Below are 18,741 nucleotides of genomic sequence, written 5' to 3'. Positions count from 1 at the left end.
CTGATGTCTTCACAGACATCTTCAACATATCACTCATCCAGGCTGTCGTCCCCACATGTTTTAAAGCCACCACAATCATTCCGGTTCCAAAAAAGTCATCTCCCTCCTGCTTTAATGACTACCGTCCTGTTGCACTTACTCCCATCCTGATGAAGTGCTTCGAACGACTAGTCATGCAGCACATCAAGACTGTCCTGCCCCCCTCCCTGGACCCCTTCCAGTTTGCGTATCGGCCCAATCGCTCAACCGATGATGCCATCTCCACTGCACTCCACTCAGCACTCACACACCTGGACAAAAAAGATTCATATGTTCGAATGCTGTTCATAGACTTCAGTTCAGCATTCAACACTATAATCCCCCAACAGCTCACTCAAAAACTGGTCCAGCTGGGGCTCAACACCTCACTGTGCAACTGGCTGTTGGATTTCCTCACCGGAAGACCTCAAGCAGTACGGGTCGGCAGTAATACATCCAGCACCATCATTTTAAACACGGAGGCCCCGCAGGGATGTGTGCTGAGCCCCCTCCTCTTCACTCTGCTGACCCATGACTGCACTCCATCACACAGCTCCAACCTCTTCATCAAGTTTGCGGACGACACAACGGTGGTGGGTCTCATTAGCAACAGGGATGAGACCGACTACAGAAGTGAGGTGAGACGCCTGGCCACGTGGTGTGCTGACAACAATCTCTCTCTGAATGTGGAGAAGACGAAGGAGATTGTTGTGGACTTCAGGAGAATGCACACCCAACATGCTCCTCTGACCATTGACGGAGCGTCTGTGGAGAGAGTGAGCAGCACCAAGTTCTTGGGTGTGCACATCACAGAGGATCTCTCCTGGACGTACAACACCACAGCACTGGCCAAGAAATCACAGCAGCGTCTCTTCTTTCTCCGCAAACTAAGAAGAGCAGGAGCACCAGCCCCCATCATGTACACTTTCTACAGAGGCACCATCGAGAGCATCCTGTCGAGCTGCATCACTGTGTGGTTTGGAGCCTGCAATGCGTCCTGCCATAGAACCCTCCAACGCATAGTGAGAGCTGCAGAGAGGATCATTGGTGTCTCTCTCCCCTCCCTCCAGGACATTTACAGCACCCGTCTCACTAAAAAAGCCCTTTGCATAGCGGCTGATCCCACGCACCCAATGCAAAGCTTCTTCAAGCTGCTGCCGTCAGGGAGGAGACTGCGGAGTCTCCAGGCCAGGACCAGCAGACTGAAGGACAGCTTCATCCATCAGGCTGTCAGGAAGCTAAACTCCCTCCCGATTCTGCCCCCCTCTCCCCTCTTCTCCACCACGGTCTCACTGAACTCTGTCACACACACACACACTCACTCTCTGACGCACTCACTGGCCTGCTCCAGTCACTTTGTGGAGCATTGGACTGCTTAAGCATTGGACCTCATAAGCCTTTGTTGTTACACTATCTCTTACCGTACACTACTAAATCCCCATTTGCACTATTTGCCTATTTTGCACCACTATGCCTTCTTACTTGAATATTGTATATTGTATATTGCATAGCTTTTTTTGTTATACGTAAAATTGTATTGTATTTATTTAAATTTATTTAAATTTTTACTTTTTAATTATTTTATTTGCATTTTTCTAATCACTAGGGTTTGAGAGTAACGCAAATTCTATTCTGTGTATGTCCTGTACATGTGGCAGAATTGACAAATAAAGTTGACTTGACTTGACTTGACTTGACTTTTCTACGTTCACTATTTTGTCATGTGTTGAGAAAAACACAGATTTAAAAATTACATGGTCTAATATTTACATTTAGCATATAACTGCAACATGCTTTTTTTTTTCGTTTTTTTTTTTTTTTAAAGACTGGAAAGGACTTGAAGTTCAAAATTTCAGACTTGTGACGTTACTTGGACTTTTACACCAGTGACTTGAGACTCGACTCTGACTTGCCTGACATGACTTGAGACTTGAGACTTGACTTGAGACTTGACTTGAGACTTGACTTGAGACTTGCAAAACAATGACTTGGTCCCACCTCTGTTTACTTGTTGGTGCCTTGCTAGAGGATCCTGGGCCCGGTGGCGCGGCGGCTGCAGGAGCCTGGGCCTGGTGAAATGGACTATCCTTGCATGAAACAAGTGAGTCTGATGCCTTTTTCCCCAGCCATCTGACTGTTATTGTTTTGTGTAATATAGTAAATCTAATCAGGAACTTTTCTTTTTATGATTGTAAGTATTTATTTTATTACAGTTACTATTTTGCATCATTTTGTTTTGTTTTTTTTTTGTTTTTAAAGCTTTTACAAAGCTTCATCATGCGCTTTCATGAGGTGACGTATCTGATAATGAGTTTTTTGGTGTTCTGATAATCTTAGTTTCTAAATGTGCCAAATGTAGTGTTTGTAATTCAATAAACTTTCATGGGAGAAAAAAAAAAAGAAGTGTTTCAGGAAACCATAATAAAAAGTATAAAATACTGAAATGCCTATTATGGATATATTTGATATCAAGAAGAAGACAGATGTGTCGGTCGCGACACATGTTTGTTTCATATCAAAATGTGAAGAGACAACATAAAAGCAACAGGTGTTACTCTATTCTATCAGAACTGGATCCAGCAGAAATGTATGAACCTGTTAATGTGTTTTTTTTTTTTCTTTTCAGAATGGCCTTAATGAAATTGACCAATAACTGGCCTGAGACGCCGTACTTCAGGCCCCCACCCATTCACATCCGGGTGTTAAAATCTTGCAACCAGCTAAAGGTGATTCAATTCAATTTTATTTATATAGCATCAAATCACAGACACACAGGAGGATCAGCTGGGATATCCAAGATGGAGGGGTCAAACCACTGTTAACCAAAAAAAATACGGTGGCAACAATCACTGACGGAGAGACAGTGGCAAAAATTACTTTGTTTGAAGAATTCTCATCCAAAGTCAAAGAGGGCATGTCTTCTATGATGAGGGGACATGAGCTGAGGGGCCAAGCTCCCCTTATCTAATCAACATTACGGCGAGGACACAGTTTTTTAAAGCTCCTGCCCTTGCAGTCACAGAGGCCCTCATCACAAAGGCAGAGGAGCTTCTTGATTCACCTTCCCCAGCCAACACCACTGAAGATGAGCCCAACGTTTGGAGGGCTTATTATAGTGGAAGGGGAGGTTCTGGAGGTAAATATTTGTGGTTCCATCAGAACTGATATTGCTTTAGGTTTTCAAAGAAACCATTACTTTTTTGTCTTTAAAAGTAAAAATAATAATTTTTGTTGTTGTTGTCGTCAAACAAACACAAAATTGTGAGAACAAGATCAACCGCTATTATTTTGTAAATGGTTGTAGATTTATCATTAACAACAATAATAAAATAATAGATGTAGTAAGTCAAGAAAGAAGCACCTAGATGTACACACACAGATTTATGCAATCACAATAACTGACATTATATTTTAATTGAATTTTCAGTGTTCTGCAGTGAGGAAGGTTTTCGCAGGCAAACAACAGGTGCCTATACGAACGCTCCAGCTAAAGCAGGTAATGGTGCAACTAAAGTGTAGTATTGAAAATGGTGAAAATAGGCATATTTGAGATTTGTATTAGTTAATGAATAAATCTTTCATTCTGTCATGTTTGTGATTTCAGGATGGGCATACCATGACTGTCTCCTTGTGGAGGGAGGCATCAATTTACAATGTTCATGTGGGAGATCAGATAAAGGTCTCCCATGTCAAAGTAAACCACTCTGCCTATGGTGTACAGCTCCAGACGACCTCCTATACTAAGATTGAGGTATGAAGAATCCATATGTTTGTACCAACATGTAATAGCAATGTCATTTACCAAAATGTTTAGAATTATAGGTGGTCCAAAAGATTGACTCTGTTCATCTGGACGTAGCGTTTTCAGGTGGGAGAAACGTTTCGTCACTCATCCACGTGACTTCTTCAGTCTCAGCGGACTGCAGGTTTCTGAGGTCTTTGATCAGGGCCCATGACAATTTGTATATTATTGATCAATGAACTGACCTTCCAGCCTATTGTTCCTTCAGTGGCAAGACAAGGCAAGTTTATTTATATAGCACAATTCAACAACAAGGTGATTCAAAGTGCTTTACAGACATTAAAAAACAAAAACAATAAAAAGAGCATGATTTAAAATCGATTAAAAAAAACAAAACAAAAAACAGTAGATAAAATCAGTAGTTAAAATGTAAGTTTTGAAATTTAAGCTTAAAAGTGTGGATTTGGTGCTTTATTCAAAAGCAGCTGAGAACAGGTGAGTCTTCAACCTGGATTTAAATAAACTGAGTGTTTCAGCTGATCTGAGGCTTTCTGGGAGTTTGTTCCAGATATAAGGAGCATAAAAGCTGAATGCAGCTTCTCCGTGTCTGGTTCTGACTCTAGGAACTGATAAAAGACTGGATCCAGATGACCTGAGGGATCTGGAAGGTCTAAATTGAGATATAATCATAAATTTTTCACACTGATGAAAGATAAAAGGTTGCTTTTAGTATTTAGATTTTTCCAGGCAGTATTTAAAATTCAAATGTGAAATGCACATCCCTAGTATTTCCCTTTGCTTAAACAAAAGGTCCATCTATCCCTCAGCCGGCACCCGCCACAGTACAAGTGTCCTTGCTGTTTTGATAACTGGATCCTGAAGGGTTAACATGTCAACGGCAATTCTTTACTGCGTGTCACCAAGAGATTAATGTCAGTTGTTCCTGAACAGGCGCCCGGCCCCTCGTCGAAACCAGCAGTGACCTTGGACGCTCCGCAGTGAATGTGAAATGACTCCAATCAATGACAACAATGGGAACAGAAGAGCACGTTTTAATTTCACTTCATCAAAACAAAGAGGCACTCCCAATAACGCTGTTACAGTCCTGCAGCCTAACTGAAGAATTCAAACTGAGTGGCATGGTTCAGGGTTTTGTTTCTTTCTTTCTTTGGGATAATGACACTAAAAAGCTGAAATGGTTTGAAATCTCATTGTGTACTTTCCGTTCTCTGTTCCCAATCCCCCAGAAGACCTTAGAGCATTTGTTTTGTATCATTTCAGTTCTAAATTATCAGACATGGTGCCAACTCACAAAGTGCAGCAGGAGAATTGTATTATAATTTTGCATGTATCTGCTCAGTGATGCAAAAGAGAGAATGCCTTTCAAGTGGTTGAGCATTACCACAATAAAATGATTCATGGCAGAGTCTGTAACTGCTCACAGTTATAGAAATAGACACCTGGTTTTACTGACTTCTCTACCTTAGTACCACAAAGTGCAATTGTTCAGTTCAGTTCATTTTTATTTCAAACATTTCAAACATGTGCCTTCACAATCATTACAAAATATCATTCCCTTATTTGTTTGAAAAGGAGTAGGCTGAAGTATTTACTTATTTGTCCCTACCCCCTCAAGTTTTACCTCTTTCATTTAATTTTCTTTTGTCTTAAATTAAACAAACAACATATGAAACATATGAAACATATGAAGTAAAACAAAACATAACATACATAAATCAAAAACAAGAAATTAGCAAGCCCCACCACAGTATAGTTTCTTTCATATGAAAAATACAGAATGTGTATATTTGCAGATACACAAGTTATGGAAAAACAACAAACCAAAAAAAAAAAAAAACCCCAAAGAAGAACCGCAACACCATTGCCAGCAACATTACCGTCCTGGGTTAACCCCGTTTTCTTCATTCTTATACTTATTTAAAATTAGGTTTTTATATTTTACTTTAAACTGTTTTATGTTTTGACTGTCTTTTATTTCTTCTGTTAGACTGTTCCATAATTTAACTCCTGCAATTGAGATTGACATAGTTCTTAAAGTTGTTCTAGCACTTTGTATTTTTAAATTCCATTTCCCTCTTAAGTTATACCCACCTTCTCTTTCTATGAACAATTTACAGATTTCTTTGGGAAGCAATTTATTTCTTACTTTATACATTATTTGCGCTGTTTTAAGCTTCACTAAGTCTTGGAATTTAATAGCTTGCATTTTGACAAAGAGTGCATTTGTATGGTCCCTGTACCCTACATTATTTATTAATCTAATGGCCCTTTTCTGTATTATAGTTATTGTTTGTGTGTTACTTTTGTATGTGTTTCCCCAGACCTCTACACAGTAGCTCATATATGGCAGTAGTAAAGCACAGTATAAAATGTGCAGTGCTTTCTGATCCAACATATGCTTTGCTTTCCCCAGGACGGCAATGCCCCGTGCCAATTTCCCCCGAACATAAGTAATGTGTGGCTTCCAACAGAGCTTGTGGTCAATGATCACCCCAAGAAATTTTATTTCATTTACTCTTTCTAAATATACATTGTCAACACATATTTCTACTTCGATGTTTTTCTTTTGGTTTCCAAACAACATAAATTTGGTTTTATCTAGATTCAATGATAATTTATTTATATCAAACCACTTCTTTAATATTGTTAATTCCTGTGTGATCATTTCCAAAACCTGTGGCAATTCCCCTCCTGCACACAGTATATTTGTGTCATCTGCAAATATTACAAACTTTAAAATCTCCGATACTCTGCAGATATCATTTAAGTACATAATAAACATTTTTGGACCCAGTACTGAACACCTTGAGGTACTCCACAAGCTATATCCATCAAATTAGATTTATATTCATTTATTTGTACATATTGTTGCCTATTCCCTACATAGCTTTTTAACCATTCCAAAACCACTCCCCTAAACCCGTACTTTTCCAGTTTTTTTAATAGAATTTCATGATTAACAGTATCAAACGCCTTCTTTAGATCTAAGAAAACTCCGAGCGCATACCTCTTACTATCCATACATTCCGTTATCTTTTCCATTAAATCTATCAGTGCCAAAGCTGTTGATCTGTTGCTTCTGAACCCATACTGACTATCTGTCATTAATTCATATTTTTCCACAAAACTGTCAAATCTTTTTATGAAGAGTTTTTCCAGTATCTTAGAGAACTGGGAGAGTATTGACACTGGTCTATAGTTTGTAAAATGATGTCTTTCACTGGTTTTGTAAATGGGAATAACTTTAGCAACTTTCATTTTTTGTGGAAAAACTCCTTTTTGAAACGAAAAGTTGAATATATATTTTAATGGTTTTACGATACCATCAATAACTGTCTTTAGCGTTACCATATCAATATCATTCCAGTCTGTACTGGTTTTGTTCTTAAGTCCTCTAACCATGTCATAAATCTCTTTCTCTTCCACTGCTCTTAAAAACATCGAGCTACTATTCCTTTCAATATTTTCACCAGTGTCCCTTTCTATTCCATCAACCTTTATTTCTTCTGCCAGTTTTGGCCCTATGTTTATGAAGAATTCATTAAAGCCATTTACTATCTCTTCCATGTTATTAATACTTCTTTCCCCTCTATAAAGTACCCAGGGTAATCATTATTCCTTGATTCATTTTTGATTATTCTGTTTAATACATTCCATATATCTCTTGTGTTATCTTTATTGTGTTCTAACCTTTTAATGTAATACTCTCTTTTACAGGATCTCATTATATTAGTTAATTTATTTTTGTAAGTTTTATACTTCATTTCAGTTTCTATTGTTCTCTTTTTTATGAATTCTCGATATAGGGTATTCTTTTTTTTGCTGGCATTTTGTAGTCCTTTTGTCATCCATGGTCTTCCTGCATAGTTGTGTTTCCTATTGATTTCAATTACTGGGCAGTTTTTATCAAGTAATGTGTTAAATGTTCTTAAAAATCCTTCGTAAGCTTTATTAACTTCTGTTTGTTCATATACAATATTCCAATCTTGCTTTAAAAGTTCATTTCTAAGACAATTTAAGGTCTTCTCTGTTCTTATTCTTTTGTAAATAATCTTATGTCCATCGTTATTCACTTTATAATGGCAATTATAAGATGCAAAGACTGGTAAATGGTCACTTATATCATTGATTAACAGCCCACTTTTTATCTTTCCTTCTATTATATTTGTAAATATATTATCTAATAGAGTTGCACAATGAGATGTTATTCTGGTCGGTCTTGTTATCAGTGGAAATAAACCGATGCTGTACATGGAATCAATAAATTCTTCTGTACTCTTATTATGATTTGGATTCAATAAGTCAATATTAAAGTCCCCACAAATAAACATTATTTTCTGATTTATATTTGTAAATAAGTCCTCCATATTATCCTTAAATATCTCAATCTTAGATCCTGGTGTTCTATATATACAACTGACAATTAGGAATTCATATCCATTTATTTTAAAGTCTTCTTCTTTTCCAGGAGTTATCCAGGTCTCCGATATGGCTATCACATTGAATGGCTGTTCAAACTGTGTTATGTAGTCTTTGATGGATTGAAAGTTTGCATATAAGCTTCGACTATTAAAGTGAACCATTGTTATACCCTGTTCTACCTTGAATTCCTTTTTAAGTTGCTCATTTGTATAATAATTGCATTCATTTGTCTTATTGTTAAAGAAATTACAATCAGGATCTATGTTGCTGTCATACATCAATGTCTCATTTTCAATATCTATATGAGTTGTTAGTTGAAAATTGTCAGACATCTGCGTTGGTTGTGCACTTGGACGGTCCCATCATATTTAGCACTGCTTTGCATTTATCAGTTATATTTTTCTAGTTCAGTCATCTCTTTGATGACTAGACACATACAAACTTCAAATCACGTACAAACCCTGAAGCACGTACAAACTCCAAAACACGTAAAAACTCAGAAGGACATAAAAACTCAAAACACGTACAAACCCTGAAGCACGTACATTTCCAAAACACGCACAAACTCCAAAACACGTAAAAACACGTACAAACCCCGAAGCACGTACAAACTCCAAAACACGTAAAAACTCAGAAACACATAAAAACTCAAAACACGTACAAAAGACAACAGAAGTGCTCCAGGATGCTGGGAGCAGTGTTGAACTTTTGTTACCTAGTGGCTACACAAGCCAGCAAGTACCAACGACCGTATTTGGTGTGTGGTAATAACAGGTAAATGAAAATTTTTTTAATTTTTTATTTATTTGACTATATACGAATTCTTGTGTATAAATACACAAACAATACACATATGCTTTCATGCTTTCAATTGTGTAATTTAAGTGATCTAGGTAGCTCTGTTTTGGAAGAGTTTGTACGTGTTTTGTCTCTAGGGGCCACCGCATATATTTATATATAAACATTTATAAATAAAACCTTTTTTTTTTTTTTACATTAGTAATTCCTTTTGTGCATAATTTTATATTATTGTTAATAACAAATTAATTAAAGCAACAAAACAACCTGAAGAGCCGGTTCGGAGCCAAAAGAGCCGGCTCTTTTTAGTGAGTTGAACCGAGAGAGCCGGTTCTCAAAAAAGAGCCGGAAATCCCATCACTACTGGACACCACCTGCATGAGGTGTTTTAGGCATGTCCTGGAGGTAGGAGGCCCCAGGGCAAACTGAGGGCTCGGTGGAGAGATTACATTTCACAGTTGGCTTGGAAATAATTCAGTTTTCCCCCAGATGAGCTGGAAGCAGTGGCTGGCAAAAGGCAAACGTTTCTCTCCTTAGATTGACCAAACCCATGACCTTGAACCTGGATATATAGGACAGGGAGGATAAATAAAAGGATGTTACATTAAACCAGTGGTTCCCAAACCTTTTTTTTTTTTTTGTTAAACCCCTGTTTGTTTTACAAGAAAATCTTCGCAGCCCCCCGGCACAAACACATCCTCAAACCACACACAGCCATTTCAAACTCCACTGCAGTTTCTTTTACACCTCAAACCTTTAAAAAACCAAAAGCAAACAAATAAAAGTAAACTACAATAAATTACAGGTTGGAACAAAATAAACTAATACCATCTTTATTTTAAGTGTAGTTGTTTCATTCCCCCTTTGTAAGAATAATTTTTCAAAACATGCCTCTATGTGCAAAGTGGGTTTAAAAACATAAAACGTGATTTGGACAGGGGAAATGGGTTTTGGTTTAGACACAAATACATATGATTTAAAAAAAAATCGTCTTGTGATCGCACATACTTCTTTTTGTGCCTCTAAAACATCCTTGTTTGTCTTTCCAGAACAGACATATGATGTCATAACTGTCGGAGCACCGGCCTCTCACTGCCAGGGTTTCTAAAAATGGCGTTCTGAGGAAGCTCATCCAGAAGTTTGAGGAAGCAAAGAAACAGTAAGTTGAGAGTAAAGTCGGGCGTCACATTAGGGCTGGGCGATATGGCCTAAAATCCATATCGCGGTATAATTTGAAGCACGTGCGGTAAAGATATATATCGCGAAATATTCTTTTCTTCTGTATAACATATTTTCCACACTATATGACACACTTAATTAATTTTCTCAAAAATCGAAAGTGTGCCTATGAATTCTGGTTGTGCTTATCTGACCTCGAACCGATTTTGGCGTGCAGAAATCTGTTAAAAAATGTTTTAGTACAACTTTGGTAAGCTGCACTGCTTGATGGATTGTCAGAGCATTACGGCTGCCGTAGTGAGGAGCTTCACGGAGTAATCTGGGTCCAAAACTCCGTGGGCTTCAGCTCCCAAAGTCAAACGAACACTGAGAGTTAAAAACGGTCTAAATTCTTTCATCTTTAATGAAATCATCAACCTTTCTGCTTTACCAGGTGTAACAATTAAGTTTAACATCCATGCATCAATGAAAACAGAATTTATTAAATTTAACGGAGTTACAAGTTAACAGGAAGTTAGCTTGCTAGTTTCCACCTAAACATTTCATACCATGTTCTGACTGAGAGATTTTTTAAACTAATTAAAACGTACAGCTCTGCTACCACTTCCAACATAAATGAAGACAGAAAACTAAACAGCAGTGGCGTTTGCAGGGTTACTGAAGTTGGACTACCTGGTATATAATGTTGTGCTACGTGATTGCTAGCGACACAGCTTTGTTAGCATAACATTAGCACAGTGAAGCTGGAGGATGAACGCCAGCTTCACTTTTTTCCACTTGATAAAAGTTAACGTGAGGGATTCTGGTGGTTAGGGACAAATGCAATCGCATAGCGATGACCTCTGCTCCTGTTTTGCGTTTTTATATTTTGCTTTATTCGTCTTGTGATTTGAATTTAAACAGTCGTTTTTGGTCATCTTGTTTCTTCAATTTCTGCATTAATACTTCAGTTCCCATTTTATGGCTTCCTCTTAATTTTGCTTTTGTTACTTTTCCAATCAGCGTAAACGAGGAGGAATGGTGAGTCCTTGCACTGCTTTGCTTGTTTTCATTTGACTGAACTAACTTCATTAGAGTTATTTGATATTGTATTTTGCACTATCCTACTGTATATTACTGTAATAGTAGTATTCTTATTGTATATATGGTATATCCTGTTCCTCTGTCTCTCTTGCTGCATTGAGTATGTGTATGACTAAAGAATTTCCCTCGGGATAAATAAAGTTCTTCTTATCTTATCCTTAAGATTTGTACAACAAAGTATTTTCAGTTTTAAGCTGGAAGAATGGGGTTTTGCACAGCTTATCATGTTAATGCAAGAAAAAAAGGGCACGTAGCGCATCGGTGATGTGTTCACTAATAGAACTAAAATGTGTGTTACCTTAAAATGAGCAAATCCTTTGTCACAAAGTTGTATATGAATACTGCTCATTGTATAAATTCAGTCATTTTAAAGTCTATCAAAAACATGTTTCTGTGCTTGGAAAGTCAAATCCTGACAATATTAGTGAGACGTTTCTAAAATTCTTCTACACAGATGGTCTGAATTTGTGAAGCGAGTGGTATCGCTCTCCGTCCCCGGCATTTATCGAAGTCGGCTCCTCGTTGTTTTTTCTAAGCCACGATTAGGCTCATTGAGAGCAGGCATGTGCATGCAGACAGTGTTTGTTTTTACATCTGGTGGGTAACGTCCCTCCCTATATTTTTGGAACAGTACCTCTGAAGCTTGATTTAGATTTCTGCAGGAAATTTACGTTCTAACTTCAGATGTAACACCTCTTAACACTAAACCGGTCCATTCCACGCTAGTGATGTGCGATACCACTGATTTCCTTTCCGATCCGATACCAAGTAATATTCAGGGTGGTATCGACAATACTGATCCGATACCGATACTTTATACAAAAACGTATTTTATTTATTGTATCTCAAATTATAGCGTCATAATAATTTACAGGACATCAGATTACTTGTTCTTATCACTTAATAATGCAGAGTTCATCATATAGAAATAAAAAAAACTGAAGTTGTGCGCTATTTGAACACCTTGCCTGCCTGCAGCACTAAAGGACTCCATGAGAGACGTCTGTCTCGCCCTAGCAGCACCTGTCCCTCTCATCCTCTTCAGTTCGTCTTAACATACACTCCTCATATTCTGTGATATGATTTACTCTGAGGTGTTTGACAAGGTTAGTGATGTTGCCACAACCATACATGCCAACCCTCCCGATTTTTCCGGGAGAATCCCGGAGCCACCATTCTCCCGAATTTCCACCTGGACAACAAAATTGAAAAACCATATTGCAGCCAATTCCAGTTTCCAACAATGGCGGCAGCTACTTAGTTTTAATATTACTCTTATTTCTCTTTCTGGGTCGCAAAAAAACAAACAACTTTTAACATGTTTTCAGGTGAGAATGTAGCTGTGTAAACTTCAAATATCTGAGCCGATTGACACATCGTTTTCAAACCCCCGCTGCCTTTCGCTACTCGGGTTAAACATGATATATAAGTCACTTTGATAACTTAAAAATGTTATTGTTTGGCTTTTTCAGTGTTTTATTTGTTCGTGAGTAAATCGGTTTGGCTGAGATTAAAGTTATTAGATTCGATTAAATTAAATTTAACTTTATTAATACCTCGGGAGGGTTCCAACGGGGTTTTCACACAGCTGAATAAACGTCAAACAGAAAACTAATTAAAGAAAGTGTGAGACGGTCGAGAGTTTACGCCAGCGCCCGGTTATATTTTAGATAGCAAGGAGCAGACGGCAGTTCCACTCCACCGAGGGAACTCATGACGTACTACCCGGCTTTCTTTAGACCGTGAAGGGCGGGTCCTCAGGTGGAAGCAGACTCTGAATTTCGACACCCCCGCTGTTTCCGGGCCGGCTAATAATAACGGTGACATTTAAGGTATTTTATCCAATAAATAAACATTGTAAAATGTATTTATCACCCCCGCCCCCCCCAACAGCCCTTTTGAATGTCTCCCTAATTCTGAGGTCTCACGGTTGGGAAAGTATAGCCACAACACCTCAATGTTGGAGCACTTTTTTGCCACATGTATCGCAAACCACGTCTCAGCTGTTTGTGGAGGAAAAATACGTTCGCACAATTACGCTCAGCCATTGTTGTGACATTTATACAGCCGTATTTTGCACATGACTATGAAAGGCGGAAGAGGAAGTAGTTCCTTTGAATGTAGACAATCTGAATGTTATAGTTTCTCTCCACTGTGTTGCTGTTAATGATAAACTACAAATTTACCCTAAATTACTAAAAAATATCGATATTTTAATGTGAGAATTGATTCTAGAACATAAATGACTGGTATCGGAGGAATCGATATTTCAGGATCGATCCGCACATCACTATTCCACGCTGTTGTTTCCAGTTACAGCGTATATTTCCCGTTGAAGCATATTTCAGGCATAAGACAGAAACATTACAAAAATATACACCTGCAGGCCACTCTAATGTCTTTATTTGACTAAATGCACTAAATTACTGCCACAAGCTTTTGAACACATGTACCTAATAAAGTGGCTGGTGAGTGTAAGAGTATCCTCAGTCCCAGCTCGGATACAGATGTGTCGGTGTGTCTTTGTTCCCTGCAGTAGTGCCCTCTCCAGCTCAGTCATATGAGACTGAGCTGGAGAGGGCACATGCCTGCTCTCAATAAAGCCAAATATTTCAAAATTTCATTTTGAGGCATTTTAAAAATGAATGTGTTTGAGTTTCATTGCTCCAAAGCAATGTTTTCATATAAGCAAGATAACAACCAGTTTGCAACCATGTAAGTACAGTCCTCTATTGTGAACAGACGTGTTGGCAATCTGTCTGCGTTTATAAATTAGACAACAGTTATTTGCAAATCTTCATCAATCTGCCTGAGAGTGATTGCAGTCGGTCTGAGTTGGACTGCAACTGTTTTGAGTCAGGTTGCCTCCAAGGAGGCAGTTTATTATTTTCCTTTCCTAGTTGGACAGATGGCTGTTGTTTTGTTTTTACTGTAGTGTGCTGGGCCATTAATGGCTCAGGGGCTGCAGCGTATCCGCGCCAACACCTAAGGCCAACGTGGAGTCACCGGTCAGACTAACATAAAGAAAGAATCTGTTAAATTACACATTTGTATTCATTAAGTCACAGACAATGAAAACAAGCAGAAATCAAGATGTAATATTTTTATAATTTTATTGATGTTAAATTAAAGTCCCAGCTTAGTTATGTTATCAGTGCAAGTCACTTCAATCTGTATAGCACCAAAGGAAACAATGGTGTTTTCAAGGTGCTTCACACTGTAAGGTAACAACTTACAGTATTAAAAAGAAAACCCCAAAAGAACAAACCCCTCTGAGCAAGCACGAGGCGACAGTGGGAAGGAAAAACTCCCTTTTAAGAGGAAGAAACCTTCGACAGAACCAGGCTCAGGGCGGGGTGGCCATCTGCCGCGACCATTCCTGGGGATTTCAAAAATGACTTGATCTGATCTAAATGTAAAACTAGCTCATTTAAAGTGTCCAGTGAGTTTTAGAAAATATTTTGCTGTTGATATCACGATGTCACTATAAAGTGGAAACTTTGTTTCTTCCCTTACACCTCCCAAAAAATGCCCGCACCGATGAGAAGCACTTAGATATGCAACTTGGTTCTGTGAATATCTTTCTTTTGAAAGTTTTAACAATATCTTCATCAAGATTTTGGAAGTTTAATTGCCAGAATGTCACCAAAGATGCATGCTTCCATCTTTTACAGAGGGATTTGAAAACCCTCTCGCTGAGTTTCTTGAACTTCTCTGGTGGGATTTTGTCGTATCTGGCCCTGATTTCAGTCCAGATTTTCATGGTAAGCCGGTTGGAGATAGCTTCAGCACTTTCAATGCTGAAGACTGTGCCTGATTTTTTTGCAACCTGGGAAATCAGTCCTTCCACAAAGATTTCCACTGAAAATCTGCATCTTTCTTTCTTTTCATATGATTCCAGTCTATCAGTAACTGTTACTGCCAACAGGTGTTCTTGGAATACTGAAGTAGTTATGATATTAAATATTGGTTGTTCCATTAAATTCATTGAATCCTCCTCCCCACTCCTCCCCATTTCCAATGATATTAGTGACAATTTATGTAATTTGTCACAAATATCAGTGAAAATCGCATTAGCAATGCAGTCAAAATAATTCTGCACTTTTCGGTCTAAATGCAAATCCATCCCCTTGAATTTGTCCAAGAGTAGATCCAACAAACGTTTTTGGTGAGAATGAGGGCACTTTAAAAGTTTACCAAGCTTTGAAAGCACAGCCTGAATTAATGTCTCTAACCATCTTTCAAAGTCTAAGGTTTTTTCAGGTGGCTCACAGTCTACAGAAGATCTGTGATGCTGTATCTTTTTATATGACTCCGTTTGACTTACGTTTGTTAACGGTGGGATGCTGGCTTCATGTTCAACACAGGATTTCTGCTGCTGGGGATCTGGAATTGGATTGTTTTCTGCTTTTGCAGCACTGTGTTGGTCAGCATTTTGACAGCTTTCTTCTGTGTTAGCTGTTTCTTGGCTGTTAGCATCTATATTCTGTGCTGTATCAAACTCCTGCTCAGCAGAATCGTCCAAAAATTTCACACGTGACAAAACCGTTTTGCCAGTAGTGGTGTGGACAGAACAGTTTTCATGTACAGGGGAGTTCTGGGAAGACCTCAGCGGTGATACTGCTAGTGACTGTTCACACAGGTCCATTACGTCCTCTACAAAACCTACAAGCCGCTTAGCGGTGAAGCAATCCGGATAGCCTGAGGTAAGCGCTTCCAACTGCTTGTTCGAAAAACTACTGACCAAGTTATTCAAGAGGGATACCAAAGCATGTACTGTAGAATTATCCCCATTGGTCTGAACTGTTTCATCATTTGTCATTGTGTTACAGTTCGAGCTTGCCATTTCACTTTTTTGTTTTTTATGTCTAAAATGTTGTTTTGTGTTAAACTCCGTGTTTGAACGTTTAAAGCGCTGCTGTCCCGCTGTGTGAATGCGTTTCAACTGAACAGCCAGGTCTATATATAAGGTCGGTTTAAGGTTTCTTTGTAACGTCAGGTGACGTTACAAAGAAACGTCACCAGTCAAAGGACTGGCCCGGCTCGTCATAACGAAAGGGGCGGGACAAATCTGTTGCTTAGCAACTGAAAAAAAAGGCACACCGCGCCGAATGCTACATCCGGCCTGCGACGGTACACCGCCTCCGCACCACCGTTTAAACATGAAGTGTGGATGTTAGAAGATCCCAAATATGGTGAGCTACTGGGAAATTACTCACGTTTTTGTTCTTGAGAGTGAGCGATAATAAGCGACATTTTATTGAGAAATTACAGTAGTCTGTCTACAAAAACTACAAAAATGACCTAAATAAGACAGAAGTACACATTCATTTTTATCGTTTTGTCAACAACAGGTCGCATGAGGTTTGTTCAGTATTTGTTGTGTCTACAAGGCTCAGGCGCCCCCATGAAGTGTCTTATTTGTATAGTTGAAAGCATTATAAAGGAACGCAAAACTAAATTACATATAATTATAATTCTTGGCACTTTCTGGTGTGTGTGAGTTAGTGTTTCTCTTTTATGATTTGTGGGTCCAGCATCAAATTCAGAATCCTTCCCATCACACATGAGGTCTTGAATAATCATCTTATTTTAAAGACCTCGTAGTTTGATAGTTTGCTCTCAGACTGTGGGCTTCCTTGTGGTTTTTAGGATATTTAGAAGTAGAAGGGGATCATCCTTCTGTGGAACCAGCTCCCAGTTTGAATGCAGGAGACGGACACTATCTCTACTTTTAAGATTAAGTTTCAAAGTTACCTTTTTGCCAACGCATATAGCTAGGGCTGAATCAGGTGACCATGAATCCTCCCTTAGTTACCCTGGGACTACCCTGCTGGGGGATTCCCACCATGTGTTTATACACCTCTCTGCATTCAATAATTAGTTCTTGTTCATCTCTGGCTCTCGTCCACAGTGTGTCTTTTGTCCCCTTTTTCGTCTCCTCATCCCCAAAGGGTCGCAGCGGGCTGCCCCTCCCTGACCGTGGTTCTGCCAGAGGGTGCTTCCTGTTAAAAGTGAGTTGTTCCTTCCCACTGTATTGAGGTTTTTTCTTTTTAATTGTAGACTTTCTACCTTACAATCTATACCACCTCGAGGAGACTGTTGTTGTGATTCAGCTCTGCATAAATACAATTAAATTGAATTAAGTGGGTTCAGCTGTTTTGTGAAATAAATGTGAGTGACATGGTAAGTAATAGCCTGCATGTAACTCATGGTAAGAAGAGCAATATCGCCCCCTCCTGGTTCAACCTTTTTTTCTTTGCAGTAATCTTTCCAATAATAATACATATGCACTAACCTCATGCTTGCTGTTAACAATAGCCTAAAGACACAAAATCAAGTTTAGTTTTTTCCTTAAGTTTATGTTTTTTTTTATATGGTTGGCATTTATTTTGTTTCTTTTTAATAATTATATTGATTCTATTGATTGTTTGCCAAGCACTGAGGTCTCTGCTTAGACTGTGCTACTGGGATCACTGATTTAAAAATGAGGCAAAAGCACCAAAGTTGTGCTCAAAAATAGTACAGTGAGCTACAAGCTGTTGCTGTAGTAATTCTAACACACTTATTGTTTTTAAATACATACATGTTTAGTTCTTTTAAACCTAATTATATATTTTTTTTTTTGCAAAAGTGTCACCTAAACACCCAAATATACGTAATTCAAAACTTACTTTAATTATTACCCATTTGGCTGGTAACATGGACCCAGTCTGATGGATAGTTACTGAACAGATAGTCTTTTCTTTAAAGGCTGCATTCAGAGCAAATCATTGTAAAAACAAGACAAGTCAATAAAAAACAAGTAATAACTATAATACTAAACTACAATAGAGAGAAAATCCAGTAAATATAATTATATTATGTAAAAAATATACAAATATTTACCTCTAATTTAAAAAGACATTACAAGGGTACTAGTTTCATTTTAATCTAAACATAATCTAAATTGACACTAAATCAGTTTAAATATTACAGCTGAAGGTGATTTTAATAAATGTACTGCTGCTTGACTTTGTTTTACTACTGCAGTATAATTTATCATGTACAAAAGCTCCAAATGTTGTTTCTCTGACTTAATGTTCTGATGACGTTTGTGTTACTTTGCAGGAAATAGTCAGGACCCAGATGAACCTGTGCTGGAATTCAGTGTGGGTGAGTAATATGAGCATTTATGAAGGCTGTCCATGACCTGTAATTAAATTTAGCGTCATTAGTGCCACTCATTGCAAGTGACAGTGCACATGCTTTCAGCATGGAGTCTGCTCTTATGGTAGCAAAATAAATTCAGAAAATCTCCATCAAAAAGCAGCTCAGCAGCACAGAAAATATTATGAAAACTGGTTTATTTTATATCTCCTAGTTTGAAGTGAAGCAATAAAAACATGTATAAAACATCACAAACTGTAATATTATACAAATGCTTACGTCCTGCTGATGCAATGGAGACATCTTCCAGTGACAGTCTTCATCCGTGT

General features: G+C 38.2%; 2 long non-coding RNA genes across 2 annotated transcripts; both read left to right on the top strand.

Moving 5' to 3' along the window:
- The first annotated feature begins 3,443 nt into the window (after positions 1-3,443).
- On the top strand, positions 3,444-5,247 carry LOC143416173 (uncharacterized). Its single transcript, XR_013096550.1, has 3 exons — positions 3,444-3,514; positions 3,623-3,769; positions 4,712-5,247. It is a non-coding gene; the product is annotated as an uncharacterized LOC143416173 (long non-coding RNA).
- A 10,769-nt stretch (positions 5,248-16,016) lies between these two features.
- Positions 16,017-18,535, top strand: LOC143416170 (uncharacterized). The gene is made up of 3 exons (XR_013096548.1): positions 16,017-16,458; positions 17,178-17,277; positions 18,374-18,535. It is a non-coding gene; the product is annotated as an uncharacterized LOC143416170 (long non-coding RNA).
- Positions 18,536-18,741: the final 206 nt, after the last annotated feature.

Source organism: Maylandia zebra, unplaced genomic scaffold, assembly GCF_041146795.1.
Source record: "Maylandia zebra isolate NMK-2024a unplaced genomic scaffold, Mzebra_GT3a scaffold26, whole genome shotgun sequence".
Classification (NCBI taxonomy): Eukaryota; Metazoa; Chordata; class Actinopteri; order Cichliformes; family Cichlidae; genus Maylandia; species Maylandia zebra.
The sequence above is the reverse complement of the archived record's forward strand: the minus strand, read 5'-3'. Positions and strand labels throughout refer to the sequence as shown.